The 20087-nt window shown below is 40.4% G+C and overlaps 2 long non-coding RNA genes across 5 annotated transcripts in view; one reads left to right on the top strand and one right to left on the bottom strand.

Moving 5' to 3' along the window:
• Window positions 1-6742, bottom strand: part of LOC311608005 — a 42933-nt gene extending 36191 nt beyond the window's left edge. The window contains exons 1-2 of the long non-coding RNA XR_014782819.1: window positions 6535-6742; window positions 1301-1478 (exon numbers count right to left, since the gene is read on the bottom strand). This is a non-coding gene — a long non-coding RNA (uncharacterized lncRNA). The remainder of the gene's footprint in view (window positions 1-1300; window positions 1479-6534) is intronic.
• Window positions 6743-6936: 194 nt separating this feature from the next.
• LOC311608004 overlaps window positions 6937-20087 on the top strand; it is a 32858-nt gene continuing 19707 nt past the window's right edge. For all 4 annotated transcript variants that reach the window (XR_014782815.1, XR_014782816.1, XR_014782817.1 and 1 more), the window contains exons 1-2: window positions 6937-7314; window positions 13936-14079. This is a non-coding gene — a long non-coding RNA (uncharacterized lncRNA). The remainder of the gene's footprint in view (window positions 7315-13935; window positions 14080-20087) is intronic.

Here is a 20087-nt window from a genome sequence, read left to right as displayed (position 1 = left end):
TCTGAGCATCTGGCTCTTTAGTGTTTCAGTAGAATGTGTCTGTGCCTTTGTGCCTTGGGAAGATCTGGATACCCAGGTGACTGTGCTTTAACGGTGTGACAATGAGGAGATACGGATTGGCACATGCCTTTGTTTAGCTTTTCTGCTAAATGGAGTCCAAGCTCTATGTGGTTTTAGTGAAACAGTTTAGATTTGAAAATAGAAATTTGCTGTCCAATTATGCTCAGATTGAACTTGCTAATTCAAGATGCTCTGCCTACTCCAAGCTAATTGGGAGAGCTGGGGGGGGGGGGAGGCAAGAAAAGAAATGGAGAGCAAGAAACATTCTTTCCTGGGGAGCGTGCTAGTCACTGCTGAGGTCTGAGCACTAGGTCTCTCCTTTAGAGCTAATACTGTTTTGGTTTTTACCACTAGAATGCCTTCAGTCTTATTTCTGAGGCAGCCGTAACATAGATTTAAAATTACAACTTTTAAAACCAGTTTCTTCATTAATTCATATTAAATGGGTTGATTGATTAATAAGAAAGAGAAACCAGATGCCAGCTTATTTTGGTTTTAGTGGGTGCTGGAATAAGAAAAGAAAATTCATTTCCTATACTTGCTAAATAGTTATTTGTCTAATTGGTCTCAAAATAATTTGTGGTATTAAAACAAAGCAGGCGGCTAAGCTCAGATATTGATTTTTCTCTTTAATGGACATTTCACCAGTGAAATTTTAACCACCGATAAAAGCAAATAAGCCATAGCAGGTATTTGCTGAAGACCTTGCTTACCGGGAGATTTGCTCTTATGTGACAAACGAGACGCTGACAGCCGTTTCATTTGTGAGTCTTAAGTCTAGATGTTTATAGGAAATTAATCTCATGTTGGGGGAAAAGGAGAATTAGCATTCATGAGAACCCAGAAAAGTTGTATATAACATAAATAAACTTTGTAGCCAATCTGACTTAATTGAGACTGTTAGCAGGGATGAAGTCCAGTTCCTGGACTGTTTTGAGATCTGTAGTTAGTCACTTCTTCGTGTGTTCTTTGTATAGTGAGGCCAGGATGCTGTCTGCTAGCATCCCATGTTCCTGTGTCTATAAGGCTCACTTAAAATCATATTCTAGATCTGACTGAGCTCATTGAGCACTCTGTGACCACTGGGAGGTTCTCGGTCTTTTTCTCCGTGACAGGAAACAGTTCTCCTTAAGTGTTAAACCTGCCGCCAGGCTGTGGGCATGCTTACCTTACGTTTCAGCATCACCTTGCTGGTGACTGTGCTTTTAAATTTCCAGTTAGCTTTCTGGTGAGAACATACCTGTGTGTGGCCTGCTAAGAACACTCTTTCTGGCCGAGGCTCCCGCAGCGCTGGGCGTCACAGTATCTGCTCCATCTGGAACCGCTCCAGGCTTTCTCATTATCAACCCTCATGCAGGCGGCTTGGCTGAGCGGACAGATTCGAAAGTAAAGACAGTGGCAGGTCCTGTTGTTTTTATCTGTTTGGGGCAACAGAAGTCGGGGGGCAGGTGATGTTCGAGCTCAATAGTAAAATGCTATTAGGCTTTTCTTACATCAAGAGAAGAGGGCAGACTCATTTTTGCTGGTTTGGGGAAGCAGTTGTAATTATAATTACTGAAAGATAATTTATTATGCATGCTTTACTTCTGTACTATGGTTTTTTGCTGTTGTTTGTAACTTTCCTTAGAGGAGAGAAATCAGATGTACTTACTTAGTTCGCATACATTTCTTTCCTAAATAATTTTATAAGTAGGGTAGATCATTTATAATGATAAAGTTAAAACTTAAATATCTTCAATGACATCTACAAAATGGTATTAAATAGCAAAAGTCACTTAAAAGATTAGGACATTTCTTGCTTCTGAAAATAGTTTTTATAGCTCTCTACATATCTGCCCTTTATTTCCAGTCCTATATCCTATACGTGCAAACTCAACTGCTAACTGAACGTGCAGCTTGGCAGTATAAACAGGAATATATGTATTACTATATGTATAAGTCAGAGAAAAGCTAGTTAATAAATGTACATTAGAAAATCACCAAAAATGATTGTCATCTAATATACTGTGAAAGTTTATATTTAAAATAGCATGGGATTTTGACATCAGAATTAAAGATAATGTGTATCATATAAGTGTCCCTATTTTGAAATTAATGACATTTTATCAAGAGAATTTATATTAATACATTTGTCCACTGAAGAGGAAAGTTACCTTTACAAAGGGTACATGTTAGCAATACTGATTCTAAATTAAGTAAATCTTAAGGACATGATGTTATTCTGACATATTTGCTGTCTAAAATTGCTTCCTGTGTATTATGTGTGGACCAATGAATCATATTCAGAATACAGGACTACCCAACTTTGACATTAATACTTGTCTGAGTAAAAGGCCATAAACACACAATAACATTAATTTAGCATCAGTTTCTTCAGAAAAGGACACAAGTCAGCCTTTCAATGGGCCGATGAAAACAGTACTATCAAGCTTCCTTCATGTTCACATACAATATAGAGAGAATAACCCGGAAATTGAATTTATATTTATGCAAATACATCTTTATAATAAATCTATTCCAAAGAAATGGCCAAATCAGACTCTCACAAAAACTTACATGGTTCATTCTAAGTTTGATGCAGAAAGTAGGAGTTTGGAAAAATTATTTTTTTCATTTAAAAATACATTTGCAATAGTATTTTAAAGCAAGAAATGAACCTGCCTTAAAGTCCTAACTAGAATTCAGCATACAATAGGACACATACCCAGCTGTGCAGTAAGGCCCTCCCACTGCCAGCTCAGAACTCCACATCTCAGCTTCCAGCAAGGGTAACAGCCCCTCTAAAAGTTACCTTGAGGATCAAATACCTTTAAATGCCGCAGCTCCCTGGATTTCCAGTTAACCAAACTCTATTTCCAGCAGGAACTCATGAGGTATAGAGTAGTTTTCCTAGGCAAGCCTTTGCCGCTGGTCTCCTCAGGAGCCGGTGCTCGCTGTGTGTGTGTGTGTGTGTGTGTGTGTGTGTGTGTGTGTGTGTGTGTGTGTGTGTGCGTGTGTGAAATCCTGTTGATGACCTGACTCTCTGTCAACTCGTGCTTGTCAACCCCTCACTAGCCTTGCGTATGGTGGAGATGGCTGGACGGCTGAAGGACTGCAGACCAGGCATCAGTCCCTTTTCTCGGTGCACCTTAATCTGATCATGGCATCAAGACTCTGAGGCAAGGAGGGGAAAGCTGAGCCATCATATATTCCACAAATTGCAGGCTTTCCTGTGTCCTGCAGAGCTGGGATGGGCATTATTGCTGCAGGAAAAAAGAAAACAGGAAAAGAAAATCTGGCCACACTTTAAAAATAATCTTTGCAGTTGAGCTTGCCCAAGCGTCCTCTCTTCTCTCTTCCCGTTTCCTTTCCTCTCTTCTTCTCGCTCCCTGTACGAGGCCCCAGCTGATTCAGACTGCATCCATCCATACATAAATCATTCCCCTTATTCTATTGGTTACATGGTACATGGCAAGTATTGATTTTTTCCGCTGCCTCATTGCTGGAGAACACTTGGTTTTTGTGAGACAGAAAAAAGAAAAAAAACAAACCAAACCAAACCAAACCAAAAAAAAATATCCTCACCACAGTTTTGTCTAAATCAAATAACAGCCAAGCATATTTGTGCCGTGCTAATGAAAAGCATGCCTTCAAAGATGCGTTTTTTTTGAGATCTTTTACCCTCTATTTCAGTGTTTCCAATAGATATTGTCTCAAGATGTAAAAAATCCAGTTGTAAAGGGCTCTGGGTTCAGGAAGTAGGGTGTCACACAAGGAGGGGACAGTTTCTAACTGCATATCCAGGAGGCCCTGGTTGGTCATTACTAATTCTAGGAATAGAAGGAAGTTTTGCCAAAATACATCATGTTCAAACAGGAATAAAGAAGTGAAACTAATGTCATCTGGGCAAAAAAGGATACATTTGGTAGGAGAGAGGAAAAAAGAGAGATTTGCACAGGAAAGCCTTCAATTTGTGGAATATAGGATGGCTCAGCTTTCCCTCCTTGCCTCTGATTCTGGATGCCATGTTCAGATTAAGGTGCACCGAGAAAGAGGAATGTGCAATGTTGCCTTATTTGTGTTAAGTATACTTTAGATCACTGTCCCAAAATAGTGCATCTCATGATACTCAGGAAATAATTAAGATGTGAACACATCTTAGTGTAGGTTTCAGACACTTAAATATTGGAGAAAAAACCTCATCATTAAAGCACACAGGAGTCAATATATTTTTGTCATGATCAGCAATTGGTTTCAAAGTGACAATGATTCCTAGACACTAAGCAAGAGAGTTTTGCTTCTAAAAATCTCAAAATTACTTCCTTATGAGGTAATGCTTTCCAAACAGCCGCCCCAAGATACAAGGACATTGTCGTAACACCACAGTGCAAATCTAAGAGCTGTATAAACTCACTTTTAATGGCTTGAATTTATATTAAATTTGCTATTAATTCAGCAAAGGGTGAAATTTGAGAACAAAATTAATTTGGCACACTATACAGGAAGCAAGGTACTTTCTTTGGGGTCCTATTAGCACCACCAACTAACAAGTTAACAATGCGCGCATGGCAGGTGAAACCAGTGGGTACTTAATCTATGTCACTTTGCATCCAAACAGAATCCAGGAAATTAAAGAGTCTCAAGCCCCAGGATTCAGGCTGAGAATGCTCCTCATTTGCCTCACAAAAGCTCCACTAGGGGACTTCTTTTGTGCTATGGGGCTCTGTCTTTACCTTGTGGTCCTTGGTCCTGAATCCAAGTCCCTGAAAGACCTAGTCAACAGAAGAGTCTGGGGTGAAGTGAGCTGAAGGAAGAAGGCTTGTGCAGTATGATGCAGATCAGTGGCCTAGATGTTTGTGATGCCTTCTGTCTCCTCTTCTTACACATCCCTGTTGTTGAAGGGCGCCTGGCATCCCTGTGTACATGAAACTGGTGGTTTATGTAAACTGACATTTCAAGGGATGCCCGGTGAATTAAGAGGTAGAGAGGCCCTGGGAGGTCTGCATAGATTTTTTTGTCCAAATGCGTGCTTTGTTGTTCATTCCAGTTTGTGGTTCCATCCTAATTGTTTATTTTCTCTGTGGTCTCCTATCTGTGTCACTGGAGTGATAAGATTGCTTCTTGGTTTACCTCTAGACAGTGAAAAACTTCATACAGGTAGCTGAGCACTTTAGACTTAAAAGGAAACAGAGAAAGAGCTATATACTCATTGCCCCTCTGAGCAAGCACACAGGTGGAAAAACTGCTGGCCAAGCAGAGGCCATGAGCGTGGTGCTGTGCGTTTCTCCTTTAGAACTTTCCAGCCTTTCTTGTGTAGAGAAGTCACAAAAGTACGTCAATTCATTACAAGTAATGAATATCGCAAGTGGCCTTTGCTTTATGCTTTGTCTCCCATATAAGATTTGTTTCAGGAGATTTTAAGTGACTAGCACAGACTTCTGTGCGCAGTGTAGCCCCAACAGACATTTGTTATTTTAATTGTGATGGAACGATGGCCCCAAAGAAGACAAAACAGTTTTTGTTTGTTTGTTTGTTTGTTTGTTTGTTTGTTGCACACAAAGGTTGTTAATTGTGTGTCCTCATACTTTGTTATTAAGCAGCCTTACTTTATGTCAACTTCAAAAATGTCTCTGATGCAGAGCGAGGTGAGATCTGTTGTCAGAGAACGCTGAGCTAATTGGTGGTGTACCTGAATTTCAGACCCTCTCTGTGTAGCTCAGCAAAGGCAATCTATTAGAAGCTCTTTAATTGCAATGAGAAAGATACAGGACACCGCTCTGTTGCCTGTGCACCACATGGAATTTTCCATTTATTAACAACCCGTGGCTCCTTATACCAATAATTTTTCTTTCACATTTTATAAGAAAGATTTTTCGTTGGAAAATTTTTTGAGAAATCTTTTGAACCTGAGTGTCAATTTTTTTAAAGAAAATAAACTATCTGCATGTTAAATTATCTGTGGGGTTTACCTCACCCGAGGCTCACCCATGGGTGACACCAAGGTGGCAGGCCCTGGTTGGTACACAGGAATATCAGGCAGAATTCAAACACCACCTCTGAGAACAGGTGGCTTTTCTCCTGAGCACCGAGAATATGCAGCTAAGTTGGTAAGTTTTCAATAGAAGCAGAACTCCATTCTCCCTGTATTTTCCTTCTGCCTGAACATTGACAGGGAAAGCAACAAAAATGGTGAGCTTTACTCCAGGGAATCATTTATGACTTCATTTCCCAAGATCCTCAAAAAACTACTAAGTAGAAACAGAGTTCTGAACTTGGTTCTCTGGCTCGCAGCCAACTCCTTAGAAGAGGGGGAATAATTTAAGCCTGTTCCTGTGAACTGAAACGAGGTGTTCCTCCAGGGCTGGTGGTTTATCCAGCACAGAGACTTATTTAGAAAGCCTGTGTGCAAATATTGAAAGTAGGCATTTAAGACTGTAGCAAATGATAACACTAGAGTGAATAAGCCAACAAAAGCATCATTAGACACACACTTACTTATCTTCCTTTCTATGAATCTCTATTGCTGCTGCCATCTTTTGGCTTTTCTTGTGCGACATAGCAGGCAGGTTCCAAGCTGAGATCTGGAAGGATCCTAATGACAGTGACCCACTAAGAAGAACTCTGCAGCTCGTATCAGCGGTGCAGATGGCCTAGCAGCAAACACATCACTGTTTGAGAAGTAATCTTCATTCATTTTGCGCCCTAAGTAGAAAAATACAAAAAGGTGTAGGTCAAAGGGCAAGATACCCTTAATCTGTAACATGTTTTCTAAGCCTGGATGGGTAAGAATGACAGAAAGGTTCACCTGAATGCATTGCTTAGCAACCAAGATTCTGCCTTCCATGTGTGTTACCAAGTAACTGGCTGTGACAATTATCAAACAGCTGGCCTTCTAATCTACATACCCTTTAGACCCAGCCAGCTCAACAAAGGACCACAGACAGCTCACAGGCAATAGACACGTATCTGCAGCCACTCGGAGTTAGCCATTTAACGTGGATTTCCCAGTAGGCAGAGTGTGCTGCTCTGGAAAGGTTAGGGGAACCTAAAGCAGTGCCTAGCAGAAGGCTAGCCTGTGGTGCTGTGAGAGGCAACACAATCTCTGTAACTGAACACAAAGTACAGAGTTTTTGTTGTGGATGAAGATCTAGAGGTAAAGAAGATGGTTGAAAATGTGATGCTCTGTAGTTTCTTCCAGATAGATACGGACTAGGGTGCTGGAAGGGGGCTAGTTGCTGCAGCAGACTGGAAATGGAGACTACAATAGACAAAAGGGTAACAATTAGATATTATTCTATATGATCCCATCACAAAGCGGGATAACTTACTGTTATTTTTTCCAGACAATGAAAGGGGGGAGTCAAAGATATATGTTTGTATGTGTTGTTTATACTAATCTTTAGAAGTTTTACTTCTAAAAATACTTCCTCCTCTATCTTTGACCATAGCCTGATGCCAGGGCTTTACTTGTAGGCTACACACTTTCACAGATAGAGTGTAGAAGGCAAGTAAGTTCGTAGCTCACTGGACCATCCAGAATAGATTTGAAAAGACCTCAGTGCAATCACCTCTTCCATATAGCTCCATAGGATGTGTTGAAGGCCCAGGAGGCTTTTGTTGCAAAAAATGGAATCACAGGAGACTTAACAGGTCCATAAGAAGAATAGACATCAGGGTCATAATCAGTCTTTTTTTGGCAGTTTTCCTTCTCTTTTGGTCATGATGCCAGATGTGAAAGGTTTTGGAATGTTTCCGAAAGAAAGGCAAAAGTTTTACCTTAGCTTAGAGACACATTTCCTTCTAACAAAGTAAGGGCTGTAGAACTTGAGATGGATGTGTGGTAAACATCACTTCATCACACATGTGCATGTTGCCAAATCAGCCAACTGAAGGATGCTAGCTTGACCACATGGCTATAAGAGAACTTGATTGATCTAGAAATTCATGTTTTCCTAACTAGATGAATATTTCTCACTTTGCAAGAATATTAAAAAAGAACTTAATGTTCCTGAGGTGGCCACCTGTCCTTTTCATTCCATACTGTTTGTAAAAATAATTTCTATGGGCAACTACTATTTCAGGACTGGTGTTACAGTCCTGAGATATAGCTGGACTCTTGACTTATACGAGGAAATATAGTAAACATATATTTATCTCAGGTACCATGGGGAAGTGGAGCAGAGAAGAGAGAGAGGGACAGGAGGGGGACAAGTGTCTTTGGAGACATGTCATTTCAGAAACTTTAATGGACAGGGAGCCAAGTTGTGAAATTTGGTGGAGAGCCTTTGTGGGCTTTGTTGTTGTTGTTGTTGTTGTTGTTGTTTTCTGAGACAAGGTCTCTGATCCTCCTGTTTTGATCACCCACATGCTAGGAGTACCGATGTGTGCTGGGTGTCAAGAGATCCTCAAAGAGAAAAAATGGAAGGTGCAAAAACCCCAAGGAATGTCTTATGTGGTTATCGTAATACAAAGGCATTGAGTTACTGATACCAGGGTTCCCCATAATACAGGAGTGGAATGGGCAGTCAGTCTGCTCATCTTTGCACATGTACTGTGGATAGTAATGTGTCCATCATTTTTCTCGTCATTGTATTGCCATCAAGTACCTGAAAGAAATAAAGGAACAGAGAAGAGACTCAGGTTGAACTTTAATTTGGAAGGGTACAGGCCATGGGGCTTGCATTATGATGGAGGCAGCTGGTGGCTGTGACAATAGGAGTGGAGTTTACAGCAACCAGGACACAGAGGGGAACATCAACTCACCTAGTTCAGCTATTGTCCCTAACCCACTCAAGTCACAGGACGTGCACCTGCTGTCTCTGGACCATTGAGATATTATAAATTAAGCAGAGAAGAGAATTTGGGAGGCTGGGGACATGGCTCGGTGGGTAAAGTGATTGCCACACAAGTGTACGTACCCGAGTGGAGTCTCAGCACCTTAGTGAAAAGCAGCAGGCAACAGCAGGCATCACATCTGAAATTCTGGTGCTGATATGGGCAGGTAGCAGTGGAGAGAGATAGGTAGAGCTCTGGAAATCACTGGACAGCCTGCTGAATCTATGGTCTTGGGGGTCTCTGTTTCAAAAAAGAAAGTGCAAAGCAACTGCAGAAGACAGTGCTGTCAACCTCTGCTTTCCAAACAAACATTCACATGTGTGTCATGTACATATCCATATAATCACAAACAGCCCCACTCAAAGATCATTAATATAAACTGTAACAGATTTGAACCAAGTGTGGACTCCCTAATGCATCTGCTTTGTAGAAGGAAACTATAAAATGCATGAGGTCCAGGAATCATCTGCTATAAGGATCTTAATAACTTAAGCCCAGGATTGTTTTGTTATGTAATCAGTTTTCAGAAAGTATTCTAAATATTTTCCCTATGTTGTAATCTTTGAGATGCCAAGAGCCTTCTGAAACCGTTTAACATTTTCATAATGCAATGTGGTCCGTATTGTGACATGAACCCATATGGCTGAATGTTGGCACAGTTGGTGGGCTAGTGGTACTTCCTTGTTCCGGGTAGCAACTCTTCAGAAGCTGTATCTTCTTCATTCTTTTACCTTCTCCATCACCTACTCTGAGATGCTGAATGAATATTTCATTTAGAAATCTATCATCTGTCTGTCTACCTATATGTTTTTTAAAACAAACTAGTCAGCACACATCATATGTCACACTTTGTCCCAACCACAGTCGCTCAAAGCAAGTACTATCCTCTGAGAGTAAAGACACTACATGATTCCAATTCAGTTTCTAGCCTTGTATCTCAGCAACATGCCATATGCTAGGTCAGGATGCAATTTCCTGCTGCTGTCTTTGAAAGTGTTCTGCCGCAGAACACCGTGTTGCTTTTAGGCTAGTCACAGACAAGAGAAGCAGAAAGATCTGACCCCATTTATGAGGTTGGCCTAGTTTCATTAAACTTAGGCTTGTTGAAAATAATGTGCTTAAATTAAGTACGGGGTTTTCAGCTGAGGAGAAAATCTGAAATGAAATTGTGCAGGCTAAAATATGAACAGGCTTTTACATATTTCCCTATCTCTGTCCATCCTAGAGGGTCTAGATTTTCTATAGATCTACACATAGGCTAGCTATTTTTGTTGGTTGAATCACTAATTAGTCATTGAGAAATAATAAAAGTATTACACATTTCTCTGGATACACGACTTTGAGTGTTTTCTGTCTCACCAAACACACTAATAATTTAAATATGAATAATAGATGTCATTTATTAAGCTCCTAGTGTGTGTCGGTAACTTTGAATGTTTCACCTTTATTCCCAAAGCCATCTCTACAAGAAAGACTTGGCCTGATGTACTTTAAACTAAAAAAAACAAAAAAAAAAGCTCAGAAAAACTTCACAATTCATACCGGATGCAGACACTCTTTCATAGGGTCTGAATCTATGATAGTTTCCTCTGAAACACACACTGTGACTTAAAGTTTTTTTTTTAGAGTGTGGGAAACAAGGTCAAACCTCTGTTCTTAGTACAGAATTGTCCTTTTATCCTTCAGCATTATTCTTCGTGCTCACGGTGACCCTTCTCTTGCTCATGACTCACTGTGACCTTGAAGGTCTATTGCTGTAACAGCGGTGAAAAGAAAACATCTCCCTTAGGGCAGTTTTCACTGCAGCAGGGAGAACAGGCAAACTGGCCAATCGGACTACATTTGGGAGGAGTGTAGCTGCAAACTCAGGACAGACAGGTGAGAGGGAGACATGCTGGGGTAGTAACTGTTGAGGAAGGCTTCCTCTTTCATGCTTGCCAGGATGGCTTGAGGAGCACCCACTGGACAGGGAGAGTCTGGGCAGACTGTCTAGTACACATGACCATGAGAATGGCCAAGGAGATGAGTGAGGGTGTGGTCTTCAGACAAGTATGGATCATTTATTATTAAGGCTGGAATATCGCAATGAGTATAGAAGTGACTTGCAGTATATCAAAGTGGAACCTCTCACAAAAAATGACCTGGAAACTCAGTCTAAATTGCATACTTATAACTTAGGTCCCCATACTTGACAACAGAACAGCTTCTCTTTCTCCTTCTTCCTCTTCTTTGAGGTGCTAGGGATGGACCCGAGGGCCTTTCCTTGTTCACACTAGAGAGAACTCTACTAGCAAGCCATATGCCCGGCCCTTAATCTCTTTCTTTGATCTTTTATTTTCTTTCCCAATTATCAGATCTGTGCATGTTGGTGTTAGAAAATATGAGCAGTACAACTGAGTGCGACAAATAAAAACATCAACAATGGTCGCTGCTAACCACATGCCCATGCATTCGTTCTGGGAGACCTTGGGCTCTGAAACTTGTAGTAGGATGTTCTAACTCTACTTCCTTCTATGAAGCTGTATGCTTACTTCCTGGTATTGCATTGGATATGCAGCATCTTTGCTACTGACCTCTCATATCCCAGGCATCTAGCTGTGCTGAGAGACAAGTTATTTTAAATACAAAAGCACAGTTGAAGGAGAACATAAACTAAAAAGAAAAAGAGAATGCTGAAACAGCTCGATGTCGTTAAGTGGGCTTTGGGTACAAGAGGGAAGCACTTGTTCACAGGATCTCTCTAGAAAAACTATGGGGGCTTTGTGAGACCCTAACAGGAAGAACGGGTAGATCTCACAGAAACATCAGAATGAAGACAGGTAAACTCACCAGCTCCAGCCCTCTCTGGGCCACATTTCTTTTTTCTTCACATGTCTTCTTTTCTTAATGGACTGGTGCCCATCCCTGCTCTCAATCTTAAATTTGCCAGTGGCTCTCACTGGCCCTGATGCCAAATCTGACCTCAGATCCAGCACCACCCCAGTGATTTTATTGCTTGGGTCCCTGTTTCTATATTTGTAAGCCAAGCTGGGTCAAATGTGGCTCAGTGTCCCATAGACACAGACTCTAAAATTTTAGATAGCTACACCTCTGATCTTTTTATGTGATTATTTCCACTGTATTTGAACTTGTGTTCTCATTACAGATCAGATAAAATTCATTCTATTTTTCTGTAGATTTGAAAAGGATGATGCAGCTTCACATTTAAATCTCATCTCTATGAAGCTTCATCAGATGAAGCTCTAATGGAAGCAGTTTTAATAAAACAAGAATAGCTAATTGGTTGTGCCAGAATCCTCCTTTTCTCATTAGTAGGTTTGTTGTATCGGCAGATAATGCTAAATTTATATTCATATATCCACATCTATTATATGATAATGTTGCTGAGATGACTATTATGTTGATTCATTTAGTTTTGGGTTTTTTTTTTTTTTTTGAGACAAGGTCTCTCTGTATAGGCTTGGCTGTCCTGGAACTCACTCTGTAGAACAGGCTAGCCTTCAACTCAGAGGTCCACTTGCCTCTGCCTCATGAGTGCTGGCTTAAGGTGTATGCCACCACTATCCCCAGAAAAACAGAAATATTGTTAAGAGGAATTCTTTCTAGCTTGTAGACAGGAGGGTCCCTACAGAATCCATGGAATTCAGAGTGGGTCATGCTTACTTCTCTCTGTCTCCTTGAGTTAACTAATGATCTTGTGCATTCTCACATCTTAGTTAAGGTTTTACAAACTTGAACTTTAACCTACAAGTCTGTATTTTATTTATGAAAATATAAAATGGCAGCATTTTAAAACATGCTAGGTCTGATCACCTGATAGAGATCATAAGCTCCCTGGTGATGGTCGTTTTTATCATCCAATTTGGCTGCAGTATTAGAATCTTTCTTAATGCAAAGCTCCAGATATCTCGCATTACAGTTGAGGCTATTAGGTAAAATCTAATATCACCACAGATTAATTGTATTAAATGATGTAAATTCCAAGGTCAAAGATAAAATAATGGAGTTAGTTAGTAGATGTTTCTATCTCCTGGAGATTTAGAAGGGATTTATTCTAGAACTTCTTTTGACTAAATCCCATAATAATTAATACATTTTACATTTCACGTTTAGTTATTATAATAAGAGATTGATAAACTTTTGCAAAAAGATATTTATCTTAATTCTGCAGTGTTGAAATTAATATAGGTTCACCATAAAGTAATTCTGACTGTTTAGAACGAAACGATTTGTCTTTTAATGCTTTTGATGATTTGTATAATCAGGTTAAATGGCTTCTTCCCCAACCTCTATGATTTATGTGAAGGGAAAAATTCACCCTTTTATTTTCTTGAACTTAAGTACCCCCCCAAGGCTTAGACTAAACCTCAGTAGAAATTTGCCAATACATACACACAAACCTGTTCCATCAATTCTCAGGCCAAGCAATATGCATTAAGGGTATGGTAAATTTATAGGTCCGAGAATTATCATCTCCCTTATGCCTAATCATTATTTAGTTAAGAAAGCACACATCTGCAAGCTGTGTGGCCTCACCAACCACAAAGTAGCTTCATTTCGCTTCGGAAGCTGAGCTCCTTTCTTCTCTCCCAATCTTTCTTTCCTCTGGCAAACTCGGACATCTTTCTCTTGGAGCAGTTTTTGATCACTTCTACTGCAGCTTCCATTTTATTCTCCTCTGAGCATTAGATTATTTGTGGAACCTTGCTGTCAAGCGATGCTAAAACACACTACTAAATTAGGGTGAAGTAGCACTGGGCTTCAATGAACCAAGGCCAAGTGAAGCTGGGTGTGCTTGGGGCTGAACGTTGACCCAAAGTAGAGAAAAAGTGGTGAGTGTGTTATACACAGTGTTATACTGTTTTCAATAGTTCTTTGGTATTTAAAGTGGAAAGAGAGCCTATTTCTGAGGTTTGTGACCTCTGTGTCTTTCTTTATGTCATGGAATCCAGACATTTACACCCTGAAGTTCAAGCAGTGTCGTCAGAACCCCAGCAAGAGCTCAGAGCTAGGACGACAACTAGCTGTCTGCATTACAGCTTCTCAATTCTTCTTATCTAGAATTCCAAGATGGTAGAATTCATGGCCTGTTCTGTACTTCACCGTGGCTTTGCCAGCACTGGTTCTGAGAAGTAGAAAGATCCAAGCATCATTTCCAGATCAACATTACCCACTGTAGAACCAAAGTGTGCTCCAGAGGAAAAGGTATCTGGGTTCTTAAATGGGGTCTGCCTGAAGACTATTTCAAGTTCTAAGTCAAAATCCTCTTTTCTAAGATCCCAGAATTTTCTTACAATGAATCTTCATATATTTGTCTTGATGTTTCAGATAAAATTTTGTTTCCTGACATTTATGATTTTCTTTAATTTTTCTCATTGACTCCAGAGGTATGAGCCTTTTTCATGTTTCACCACTCCTAAGCCCCTGATGGCCGAGCTGAATTAGTGTTCTCAGTTCCAGGCCTCTCCGTAGAGTGGCAGCCCCCATTCTCAATGCTGCTCATTTGGCCCTTTCCTTATGTTCTGAGTTGTTCTTTTCCCTGTCCTGAAAATATAGTCTCAACATCAGAATGATGGCCTCATTTGTTTGCCACACATGACCGTTGGTTCAACTTTCTTTACTATTGTTTGAATGGGATTAAAAACTAAAAAGAGGTAGTAACTTTATCTAGATTCAACATGTTGAATCAGCTATATTGGGTAGATATTGATACCAAAAAGGAGTGTACACCTAAGATATACAGACTACTCCAAGATCCTAACATGTGGATAAAAAGTTGCTTTTATGTATATAAAAGTTCTGTCTTGAATTTGGAGTGTTCTTTTCTTGCCTTTGATCTCCTAATATACTTGGAATTAAGACACTAGCTGAAGTTGGCAACACTGTAAATATTCCAGATGTTGCAATGAGATCTATGTCATTATCATTATCCTAAGTACTGAGGACGAATGGACCCTGGCTTATTATCAAACAGCATCATGTCCACAACCTCTTAGTCATCTAGGGACAGTTCAGTTCCTGATAGGGACTTAAATACCACACATGACTTTTTGGATTAAGAGAACCACAAGGCATAGCCTGAGCAGAGAAGTTTGGCTTTCATCATATGGTGGTCTATTTTGGAAAAACAAACAAACAAACAAACAAACAAACAACACAAGAAAACAGTGGTGCTGTTCAACAGTTCTCAGGGGTTTCAAGAGATAGGATTGTATCCTCTGCCTTCAAGGACAGAAATGCTGTTTTGAAGAGACAGTGTTGTAAACATTCCTTTATGTTAGATTTCAGAGGGAGAACCACTGATCTGATGACTATTATGAGTTTAGGAATGTGTGAGTGTGTATGCATGTGTGTGGGGAAGTGAATGTAGGACGTGACTTTCTAAAAACCCTGACTCCCTGGACTGTGGGCATTCACCTACATTCCGACCAGGGGCAGAACATTGCTGTTACAATCCCTCACTTACACATGGCACAGGAGTAACATGGCACACACGACTGTTGGAAGCTTCTTTGTGTTTGTGCACCACTGGTTAAACGGTGCCATGAGTCTCTTTTGTTAGAAGATCCAATTTTAACTTGTTTGTCATAAGAAAGGTATTCAGTGAATTTTCACAGTGTAAGTACATTCTGTATCCACCACCCAAATCCAGAAACTTCTTGGTTCTACTCCACTTCTAGCCCATACTCATCACTGTGGCTAAAGATTACAGAATGCTAATTTCTAGCAATAGATTAGTTTTTCCTGGCTTTCAAGTTTACATACCTGTATGATATGACCTTCTGTCTCTTATTTCCTTTTACTTCAGATCCTTCTTTCCTGAGATAAGATTTTATATATAGCCCATGTTGGCCTTGAGCTACCAGCTGCCTCATTGTCCTAAGTGCTGGAGTTAGGGTGTGTTCCACCAGGCCATCTGTTTCTGGTTTCTTCCGTTCAGAATTGTGTTTATAAGATTCATGCATATTTGTTTTGTATTGTTGCAAACTATTCATTCACATTGTAAATTAGAATTTTATTCTGTAAGTGTACCAAAATTTATGCATTCTATTATTGAATAGTTGAGTTATAATCTAGTCTTTGACTCTTACCGTATACTGCAAAAAGCAACTTGCATATGTCCTTCAGTAAAGATACTTACATAGCAGAAAAATTTCAGTATACCCTTTTTCAAAAATTTGCATTAATTTAATTTCCACTCTTATCATCGTCGTGGAAGAATGCCCCTTCTCCGTATCTTTCCTCAAATTTGGTTCTTTTCCATCTTAGTCACTTTGATAGGTGTATTCCAACTGGATGTTGTTTATCCAAGTGTAAGAATTTGTCAACTAAATAAATTTTAGAGAGTTAGCGATCATAAGATCCAGAGAATGGAAAGAACCAAAGCCAACAGTGACTTCTGGATATGGAAGGACCACTGTACTAAAAAGTGCACAGCAGTTGCATTTGTCTCTCCAAGAGATCTACACCAGGCCAATCCAGTCACTATTCCATCTTGGAAGGGGAAGGGGCTCATGAGCCCTCACCACTAGTTGAAGATCTGTTGACAGTTTATGCTTTCTGAGGGAGGGAAGGTCTTCCAGTGAAGGACGCCGTACCCATGAGCATATGGATAGCAAAACTTGAACTTGGTGGGTTATAAATAAAGAAGACATAAATGGGTTAGGGTGGGAGGTCAATCTGGGAGAGGTTGAATGGGGTGAATGTATGATCAAAATACACTGTGTGCATGTATGTAATTATAATATAATTAAATAAAATGTTACACAATTAAAAAAAAGTAATCAGTATTTAAATTCCACATCAAAGAAACTAGAAGGATGTCTAGGAGGCTAAAAGTAGTTGTGCTCTTCCAGAAGACCCATGTTCTCTTCCTAAAACTCACTGTAGGTGGCTCATAACAGTTTGCAACTGTAGCTCTTCTGATTTATGTGGGCAACTGCACACATGTTCACAAAACCCAAATTCACACAGACACACACACACACACACACACACACACACACACACACACACCCATGCATGCTGACTCACAGACACAAATCTTGAGCGATCTAAATCAAAATTTTCTTTTTTAAATGTGTGTGTGTGTAGATGGGTGGGCGCATAGACCACAGATATACTCTTTAGAAATCTAAGAATTTCTCAAACTTTTCTGATATTATCTAAAAGTTAACTATTAATTACTAATCTATGACTATAGAGAGATGAGTTCAGCAGGCAGTTTGGTACTGTGCACATTTAGCAATACTAGTAGGTTCACTAGTGGGGTCGATGAGTGTGCCAATCATGGTTTCCTAGACATATAGCCCTCAGTAGTCTTGCATTTCCTCCTTTAGTGAAGACCTTAAAGCCAATCAGAATTTGGTTACTTGATAACATGTGTGATTCTATTGTACCTGTGACCATACCTTGGCATGCAGGTCATTACTGTAGATCAAGGGCTCTTGGCTAAGGCCTTCTGTACTGTGAGAGCTAGCCATCAGGGAAGAAGCTTCTAATCTCCAATTTGACATCTCCATATCCTGTGACCAAAATGTGGGATTCTTCAGCAATAACATCTTACCCTTAAGTTCTGGTGGGCAGTAAGCTGTATTTTTCTGGGGGGTCTTTGCTACATCCTTAACCAACAACTTGAGAAATCCCACACCTGGAACTAGTCTTTTTATTTGGCAACCTATGGCTTCTAGGAGGATTGTCATCCTTTGTATGGGGTTACTCCAATTAGACTCTCTTATATGAGCACACACACCTTAGGAAGCTTATAAAATGTAGGTTTCCATGTCGTTTTCAACTATCCTTAGTGTTAATTAATCCCAGCTCTACTGGATACTATTTCAACTGTGTTGGACTGACAATATTTGTGATTTTTTTTTATTTAAAATTTTCAATTTTTGAGAAATTCAAATATGAGTACTTATCCTCCTTTTACAACTTCCAACATTTCAACACACTCTTAAATTCATGATTTCTTTGATAGTATAATTTAGTGTCACTCACACATGCATGTGTTTAGGGCTGACCATGTGATACTGGGCAACTTATCAGGAATCTCATGTCGTTAACTAATAATTAAAAATTAAGGCCGTTGTTGTGGTTGTCAGTTTAAATCCTAGGCTGTCTCTACAAGTAACTTTTCTTATCAGCAGGGCGTCATGCCCTGTGGAGACCAGGTTGGTCTGCAACTCCACAGTTCCACCTGTCTTTGTTTCCATTTTGTTGGGCTTAAAGGTGTGTGCCACCACTGCTCTGCTCAAATGTTTCATCTCTATTCCAGTCAAAAATTTCAGAGATCTCAAGCAAAATTCAAGCAAGAAAACAAGAAAAGTCTAAGCCTTGGGTCAGTTGTGCCAATTTAGGCTTTAGTTAGTGAAACTCTCTCCATCATTCCTTGGGATTTAGTTAGGTAACTCTTTTTTTGGTGGACCCTTTCCAGAAAGAGCTGACAAACACCTTGTAGCTAAGGAGCTCTGAATTCTAGCCCCTATCAACTCTATGGAGGAGTTTGGTTCCTTCTTCCCTTTTTGGTGTCAGTAACTTAGTCTCACATCTCTTGGCTTTTTTTCTTTCTCCCTGAACTTTTTTAGAGAGGGTAATGAGAAGTGTGACTATGACTAAGTCCATTGCAAACAAATTCATAACGGTCAAAACAAAGCCAAAAAAGATCCAGGGGCCTTCTGCTATGGCGCCTTGGAGAGGGACCATAGCAGTCTATATTTTATTATTTTTCTAGGCAGTTTACTCCATTTCCCAGGCCTGTAAGACTTTCAGCCTCCTAGTTCTGCCTCTCCAGCCAGCTATGTGTCTGCAGCCATCTCTGTAAGCCATCAACATCTGTAAGAGTTGAGCCCACAAGCAGCTAGGAGCAACACCTGTGAAATGCTCTGGCCCATGAGTGCTCTCTAGGAGCTATTCCCCTCCATTGGACTATGACAAAAATATGATTTTTAAGGGTGTGGATACCTGAAGTTTGGTGGGTGTCAATTCGTTGCGTAGTGCCCAAGTCCTGAAGCCCCCCAAAGACCACCAGGAATCAGCAAAATGCAAATCACACAGGGTCTCATTTATTAGTCAAGCTCAGAGCCTGGACCGTCAGCCCCCTAGTGAGGATGGAAGATGGAGGCCCCTAGTTCTAGGGGAACAGGGTTTTTAAAAGGAAAAAATTGCAGGCGGGGTTGCGGGACGGGGCACTCCAAGCCGTTTCCAAGCCTTGCTGTTACATGATAGGTCAGAGGGGTACAGGAAAGTTGCACTTTAAGCTCATTGGCTGGGGGACTAGGGCTAAGTGAAGGGTCCAGGGCCAGACTGCAGGAGGGAATTTGTTTGTATGTTCTGGTCATGGTGATCTGTGGCTCTCATTGGTTGGCCCCAGGTGCAAGCTCCTAGGAAGGGTTGCTAGCTGTGGCTCTCCCTTGAAACTCTGGGTGAGGGGGTGTCAGGTGCTCAGGCCCTGAACACAAAGTGAATGGCGTTGGTTCGGTCTCTACAGATGCTGTTAAATTACCAATAGACCTAAATGTTGGGCCCCAATTTGTTGTTGTTAATTTACCAGTAAGGCCTAATAATGTTTATTATCAGGCCTATAGTTATTATTACGGCAGTGTTTTCTAACCTGCCGATCAAGACACAGACACCTGTTATAGTTTAAAATAGCCTTAGTTAACCTGGGGCAGGGCAGATATTAATCCCCTAAACTACTTCCCATAGTGGGGCAGATATGGAATACCTGTCCCAATCCCATGCCATCTGTTTCTAACAATTTCTATCAAGCGACCTCCCAGCCCTAATCCCGAATACTTGTTAATTTTCTTCATCTGGGCCAAATCCTCCATCCATGCCGGCCATGTGCTTCTCCTTCACCTAACCCATGATGGCGCAGCCTTCTTCTCCTCTCCTCCAGTCTCTCTTCCTCCCAAGATTCTCTCTGTCTCCCCCACAGCCCTGGAACCTTGGCCATGCCTACCCTATTTGCCCTGCCCAGGTATGATGGCCTTTTATTGATCAAACAGGTTAGGTTCTTAGGCAAGGTGGGTCACAGAGACAGCAAGCAAGCAGTAATTAGCATCAAAGGATGTCAGACCAACCTCCAACAGGCCATTATTAGAGAAACATAGAAGTATGATATTTATTTTTTTTTAAAAAGCATGTTAATTTGTGATCAGCAAGAGTATGTTTTCTCTGTTGCTGAAGTTTTATAACTGAAAAATTAAAGA

This window comes from Acomys minous (assembly GCF_964271855.1).
Source record: "Acomys minous genome assembly, chromosome: 10".
NCBI lineage: Eukaryota > Metazoa > Chordata > Mammalia > Rodentia > Muridae > Acomys > Acomys minous.
The sequence above is the reverse complement of the archived record's forward strand: the minus strand, read 5'-3'. Positions and strand labels throughout refer to the sequence as shown.